Consider the following 7556-nt stretch of genomic DNA (forward strand, 5'->3'; position numbering starts at 1 on the left):
TATCTGGAGATTAATCCAGCACGAGACAGTATCTGGAGATTAATCCAGCACGAGACAGTATCTGGAGATTAATCCAGCACGAGACAGTATCTGGAGATTAATCCAGCACGAGACAGTATCTGGAGATTAATCCAGCGCGAGACAGTATCTGGAGATTAATCCAGCGCAAGACAGTATCTCCAGATTAATTCAGCGCAAGACAGTATCTCCAGATTAATCATGCACGAGACAGTATCTCGAGATTAATCCAGTGCGAGACAATATCTGGAGATTAATCCAGCACGAGACAGTATCTGGAGATTAATCCAGCGCGAGACAGTATCTGGAGATTAATCCAGCGCGAGACAGTATCTGGAGATTAATCCAGCGCGAGACAGTATCTGGAGATTAATCCAGCGCGAGACAGTATCTGGAGATTAATCCAGCGCGAGACAGTATCTGGAGATTAATCCAGCGCGAGACAGTATCTGGAGATTAATCCAGCGCGAGACAGTATCTGGAGATTAATCCAGCGCGAGACAGTATCTGGAGATTAATCCAGCGCGAGACAGTATCTGGAGATTAATCCAGCGCGAGACAGTATCTGGAGATTAATCCAGCGCGAGACAGTATCTGGAGATTAATCCAGCGCGAGACAGTATCTGGAGATTAATCCAGCGCGAGACAGTATCTGGAGATTAATCCAGCGCGAGACAGTATCTGGAGATTAATCCAGCGCGAGACAGTATCTGGAGATTAATCCAGCGCGAGACAGTATCTGGAGATTAATCCAGCGCGAGACAGTATCTGGAGATTAATCCAGCGCGAGACAGTATCTGGAGATTAATCCAGCGCGAGACAGTATCTGGAGATTAATCCAGCGCGAGACAGTATCTGGAGATTAATCCAGCGCGAGACAGTATCTGGAGATTAATCCAGCGCGAGACAGTATCTGGAGATTAATCCAGCGCGAGACAGTATCTGGAGATTAATCCAGCGCGAGACAGTATCTGGAGATTAATCCAGCGCGAGACAGTATCTGGAGATTAATCCAGCGCGAGACAGTATCTGGAGATTAATCCAGCGCGAGACAGTATCTGGAGATTAATCCAGCGCGAGACAGTATCTGGAGATTAATCCAGCGCGAGACAGTATCTGGAGATTAATCCAGCGCGAGACAGTATCTGGAGATTAATCCAGCGCGAGACAGTATCTGGAGATACCTGGTTTGGTAGGGATTCACAGTACCGATGAACAGTTCCCCCCATTTTTTTCTCTCCAAATAATCCCCCATATTGTTTTTAGTTGAGTCTTTCCAGGAGTCAACGACAAAACTGGCAACCTGCTCTGATGATCCTCCACTAATGAGTCTTTCCCAGACAAGAAAATTACTCCCACCTTCATTTTCTGGAGTGGGTGCTGTCTGGCTGGAAAAGCTGGAAATCAATGACCTGCTGACATGTGGAAGGAGGTAACACGTCCCTGGTGACATGTGGAAGGAGGTAACACTTCCCTGGTGACATGGGGAAGGAGGTAACACGTCCCTGGTGACATGTGAAAGGAGGTGACACTTCCCTGGTGACATGTGGAAGGAGGTAACACGACCCTGGTGACATGTGGAAGGAGGTAACACGTCCCTGGTGACATGTGGAGGGAGGTAACACTTCCCTGGTGACATGGGGAAGGAGGTAACACGTCCCTGGTGACATGTGGAAAGAGGTAACACGTCCCTGGTGACATGTGGAAGGAGGTAACACGTCCCTGGCGACATGTGGAAGGAGGTAACACTTCCCTGGTGACATGGGGAAGGAGGTAACACGTCCCTGGTGACATGTGGAGGGAGGTAACACGTCCCTGGTGACATGTGGAAGGAGGGAACACGTCCCTGGTGACATGTGGAAGGAGGTAACACACCCCTGGTGACATGTGAAAGGAGGTAACACTTCCCTGGTGACATGTGGAAGGAGGTAACACGACCCTGGTGACATGTGGAAGGAGGTAACACGTCCCTGGTGACATGTGGAGGGAGGTAACACGTCCCTGGTGACATGTGGAAGGAGGGAACACGTCCCTGGTGACATGTGGAAGGAGGTAACACACCCCTGGTGACATGTGAAAGGAGGTAACACTTCCCTGGTGACATGGGGAAGGAGGTAACACGTCCCTGGTGACATGTGGAAAGAGGTAACACGTCCCTGGTGACATGTGGAAGGAGGTAACACTTCCCTGGTGACATGGGGAAGGAGGTTATTTAACACGTCCCTGCTATCCGGGAACCACGGCTGGCTTGTCCATAACGGTGCCACCAGTTCCACTGTTGCTTGATCTCCCACGCTTTTCTGAAAATATGCTGTCCAACACACTAAAAGGAGGTAACAAATACAATAAACCAAGTTCCTTAAACCAGTAGAGAAAGCATCTACTTAATATGAACGCACAAGAATTGGGTACATAAGAGACATTAGTTTGAAGTTAATGTGTGATGCAAATATTTACAATGTTGGGAAATACATAGAAAAATCTCTATTCCGAGTTTCTAGTCCATGTTCGAGCTCATTTTCCTGGATAACCTGTCAGCGTCAACATTATCAATACCTGGTATCTTTCAATGCACGAAAACCACATATGTCTAGCTAATTTATTCAAATCCTCACATTTTCCTCCCATGTTGACAATATCAGTGTAGCAGAACTGGACTGGGTAGATCGTCGGCGACAAGGTAGCTGAATTGGTAGAGCGTCCGTCTAGAGTTTGGAGGGCCCCAGGTTCAAACCCCGGTCTGGCCGTTACATTTTCTTGTTCTCTTGTTACATATTTGGCGAGCTTGCCAACGTTTGTTTCAAGCTTTAGCAGTACACTTAGCGAGGGGATACCCAAATTTGGGTTGTAAATAGTTGTGTCTTCACGGCGAAGAGTTAGAAAAAGGAGGGAGGAATGTAGCGGAACTGGACTGGGTCGATGGTCAGTGACCAGGTAGCTAAATTGGTAGAGCGTTCGTCTAGAATTCAGAGGGTCCCGGGTTTGAAACGCGGTCTAGCCGTTACGTTTTCTTTTTCTCCTGTTACATCTGAAATAGCTACCATACTAAACAAGGAAAGAAGCACATGTGTGCCAGTCATATCTACACAAAAATACCGGAGGGAGTGAAAAACAGCTTTTTATTCTAAAAAAGTAATGTGATGTCTCTGCTCCTCAAATGTCCGCCATCTATAAAGGTCTGAATCTGTCACTAAGTACAGCTCCACAACTGTGTCAGAACTATCTGCAGTAAGAATAATTCTAGGGTCCCCTCGAGACACGGGGTTGAAACTGCTTTGTATATTAGTTATCCACCAATCAAGTTCACACAAAACTTCATCTGATAAGGTCATAGCGCCGTCATAATTCCCACACCGCAATTTTACTTCTGCAGCTATTAATTATTCCCCAAGGCTTTAAACTTCCCACCCTTCGTAATACACTTGGTTTTCTTGTCGCATATTTTGTGTCGTCATTTCCGTATTGTATATCGGGCATTTCAATTTCGTAGTGTAAATTATGATTACACCGGGTAAACAAGAGTACATGTGCGCGACAATTATATGCCAACTCCCCATATCGCAACTTTACTGGGAAATGTGTAATCACACATATTTCGGAAATAAATATTGCTATACAAAGACATAAACTGACTCTAGGGAAGACCAGACAACTTCAAGAAGCGCATGGAATGCACACTGATGTGTTTTGAACACAGGGACCTGAGAATTTGTTACAGCTATATTTGGACCTAAACTAAGGTGTTCAGAGTAATTTTACATGTTTTAGGGGTTTAGTTGGACCTTCGGTAGAAATGACACCCCTATGATCAAATATAGGGCGGAAAGCTCTCGATGTCGAAAAGTCGACCCCACCTAACTTTCTTGCATCAAAACAACATTTCTAGTTGATTTAAACAGGAAAATGCTTAGTACCGTTGGAAAGATGGATAATTTTTCTTTTAAAAACCTCCTATATGCATGTAAATTGTGCTCTCCTTCCGCAGAAATTAACTCTGTTTTCTCCAAAAACACATTTTTACCGAAAGTTGATCTAAACCTACTCCCATAACATGAGAGGCCGCTGGTCGGCCTTTTTTCAATCGGATATGATTTTACCGACTGCGGCGCCTGTCAAAAGTTTTTCGCCATGTAAAACCTCTAACATTGTTGGAGTAATCTAAACCCAGAAGTCAGTTAAAGTTTTTAACATATTTGACCCCTGTGATCAGAACAGTAGCGAAGGTCATTCATTTGAACAAACTTGGTAGCCCTACACCCGAGCATGTTATTTGCCAAATATCATCATTGTGAGCCTTTTGCTTATTCAGGAGAAGTTTTTTAAAAGTTTTTAAGACAATTGGTTCCCTTGACCTTGAATATCGGTCAAGATCTGTTGGGCCAGGTGAGCTAATATTTATATAATAAATTAGTAAAACCATCGCAAAGGTTATTGAAATGCCATTTAACAGCAGAAATAGACTTTGTTTAGTTTGACATATATTATATTAAAAGTACATGGAGTCCTCGACATGCTGATAATCAATGTAACCTGCGATGCAGTCTCAAATTTGTTCTATTTAAGGAATATGCCAATTCATTAATTCATGCTAAAAATGATTCAATCAGTCTTGGGCCACCATGCAACACATCTTTTCAGATGAATAAATGTTAAACATCACTATTTTATATCCATCAAATGTTTTATTCATTAATAAAAAATAACATCATCTATGTGAGCAGCTATTTCTTTGTGAGAACCAAATAGAGTTAATGATTTCTTGCCGTCTCCAATCACAACAACATCAGGTACCCTAACATCCATAGCTCACTCTCTACACTGTCTCACTCTTCCTTACTCCAGGAAAAAGGCACTTTTATTATCATAAATAATTAATCAAGTTAATAACAAATTGTCGATTCTAAGAAAACCAGGAAACATGATACACTTAAAATGAAATGGAGACATATATTTCACATTCAGAATTGATTTTCTGAAAAGAAGATGCCGAGTTTAAGATGTAAATCTGGGCTTCTTTTCTGGAAACCTGAAGTGTCTGAATCAGTGCAGTTCCATGATATGGCAATGAAAACCAGAAGCTCACTTAAATAATCACTATTTTAATGTTGCCTTTCATTTTTACACTTTCTAGCACTCCATGCCAACAAGTTATAGGCCAGATACCATTATCCTAATTCTCTTCGTTAAGAGAATGTCATTATCCTAATTCTCTTCATAAGAGAATGTCATTTGAGTATTTTTATAAACCAGACCCTTATGGCCTTAAACATATTTCAGTCATTACTTTTTCACAAAACTTGTACATTGTAGCTCTCCTTATACATGAGATCTTTATGACATTAACCCTTTCACCACTGTAGATCATAATGGACTCAACCAGATCAATGCATGGTAAAGTTTCCCAAGTTACATAGGGGTCAAAGGGTTAAACATATTTCAGTCATTACTTTTTCACAAAACTTGTACATTGTAGGTCTCCTTATAAATGAGACCTTTATGATATTAACCCTTTCACCACTGTAGATCATATTGGACTCAACCAGATCAATGCATGGTAAAGTTTACTAAAGTTACATAGGGGTCAAAGGGTTAAACATATTTCAGTCATTACTTTTTCACAAAACTTGTATATTGTAGCTCTTTATTTCAGAAAGCTACAGGCCAAACATCATGACTATAAAGCTTAAGTTATTTAGAGGAAATAAATTTGACCCTTGCAACCTTTAAGAAAGGTCAAGTTTATACATGTTCTCAATCTTTGATTCCATCTGGTATACCACCATGATTCTTTCGTTTTCCAGAAGAAATCATTGGAATGTATTCAAAAATTTGAACCCAGCCATCTTGAATATGTGATGACATGATATATTTTTCAATCAAAGTGCCCAGGGAACTGGGTGATTGGTAGCATAATAGTGGTTCTCTTTTTCATTTTTGCTGTGAATTTTATCCTTAATAGGCAGACATCACAATGTAGTTCATATGCATGAATATGTAGTTGATTTTATAGATTGACAACATTTTAGAAATCAGTCATGCATTCATTCAGTCTAATTGGTGAAGGTCATAAGATTAGGATTGTGCCAAATGTGTCGATCCTGATCTAGCAATGTCATTTCACCACCTTTGTTTCTCTTCTGGGCCTAACAATTACCAGCCCCTTACCTTTCAAAAACCAGATTCCCTACTTCCTACAAAATTTGTTGGAAATTTGTTCAATGGTTATTTATAAAGAAGTGAATTAAAGAAAAAGTTTACGGATGACTGACGACAAACATATTACAATAGCTCACACCAGGGCCTGGTGAGTTACAAATTAGCATTACTAGAAATACTAGTCAGTTTCAAAGTTCATTTTGCATGTTTGTAAATTGTGATTGTAATTTACTAATTATCAAAACACATGAAATTTTGTTCACAAAACATTGGCATTTAAATGGACTGACAGATATAGACACTGAAGGAAGCTTAAAATGACTTCAGTTACTGAAGTCTGGTATACATGTAGGTCTACAGGTAGCATACTAAACACCACAATGTAATCAACCAATGAAACTCATTAAAGATTTGGTTATCAAACAGCACTAAAATCAACATTTTATATATTGCAACAAATTTGGCTTAGATATAGAAAAACATTCAAACTATGGAACTTTGGTCAAGTAATAACATGATCTGTGTAGTGCATGCTGTCAAAACTTTTATCTTTTATCAATAAAGAACATAAGTACAAAACCCAGATTGTTTTGTTTTAGTATATATTAATGTATATATTAATGCTTTAGTATATATTAATGGTTAACGTGTTATTAAAATCATTTCTTATGTAAGTTGGACCATCTTTAACCTCTGAAATGGAATTCTCATAAAAAATGTACATAAAAATTGAAACTACATTTGACATGCTGCTAAGGAAGCCATTTCCATAGTCCACCTACTGTTGCTTCAAAATTGAGGGAGATGATAATTAGGTTTACATTACATGTTTTAAATTGGCACGGAGAATAATGAGAAAATAAAACCTTCAATCAATATCTTCGATTGTAGAAAAAGACACAATATGGTTACGAGTGCCGGAGAAACTCCCAGCACATTAAATAAATTGGTACTATAACCATTCCAATAAACTTTATCACTTATATGTCTACTTTATATTGAACATACAAAAAAACTGAGGTGATTTACGTGAACACAAGCTCCTAACAATTACGTCACATACCACAAACGTCACACGATATCACCAGGATGCTGTTAACATAACAACAATTTGGATTAATTTTGGTATGGATAGCCCTATTTACTCAAATGAAATGTAAATCAAATTAGCGTAAACATATACATATTTCATAAAATTATTAAGAGACTATGATATATCACTGAAAATTTAACACTTCATTGAGAGAACATGGAAGGCACAAGGAATACATAAAAAAAATATTTGCATATATACATATTGCACTTACCTAGAAGACATATTTATCCAATCATTCAAAGATTGCCTCCTGTTTGTGTTCAGGATTTCTCTGTCAACCCCCCCC

This window comes from Mizuhopecten yessoensis, unplaced genomic scaffold (genome assembly GCF_002113885.1).
Source record: "Mizuhopecten yessoensis strain PY_sf001 unplaced genomic scaffold, ASM211388v2 scaffold4507, whole genome shotgun sequence".
NCBI lineage: Eukaryota > Metazoa > Mollusca > Bivalvia > Pectinida > Pectinidae > Mizuhopecten > Mizuhopecten yessoensis.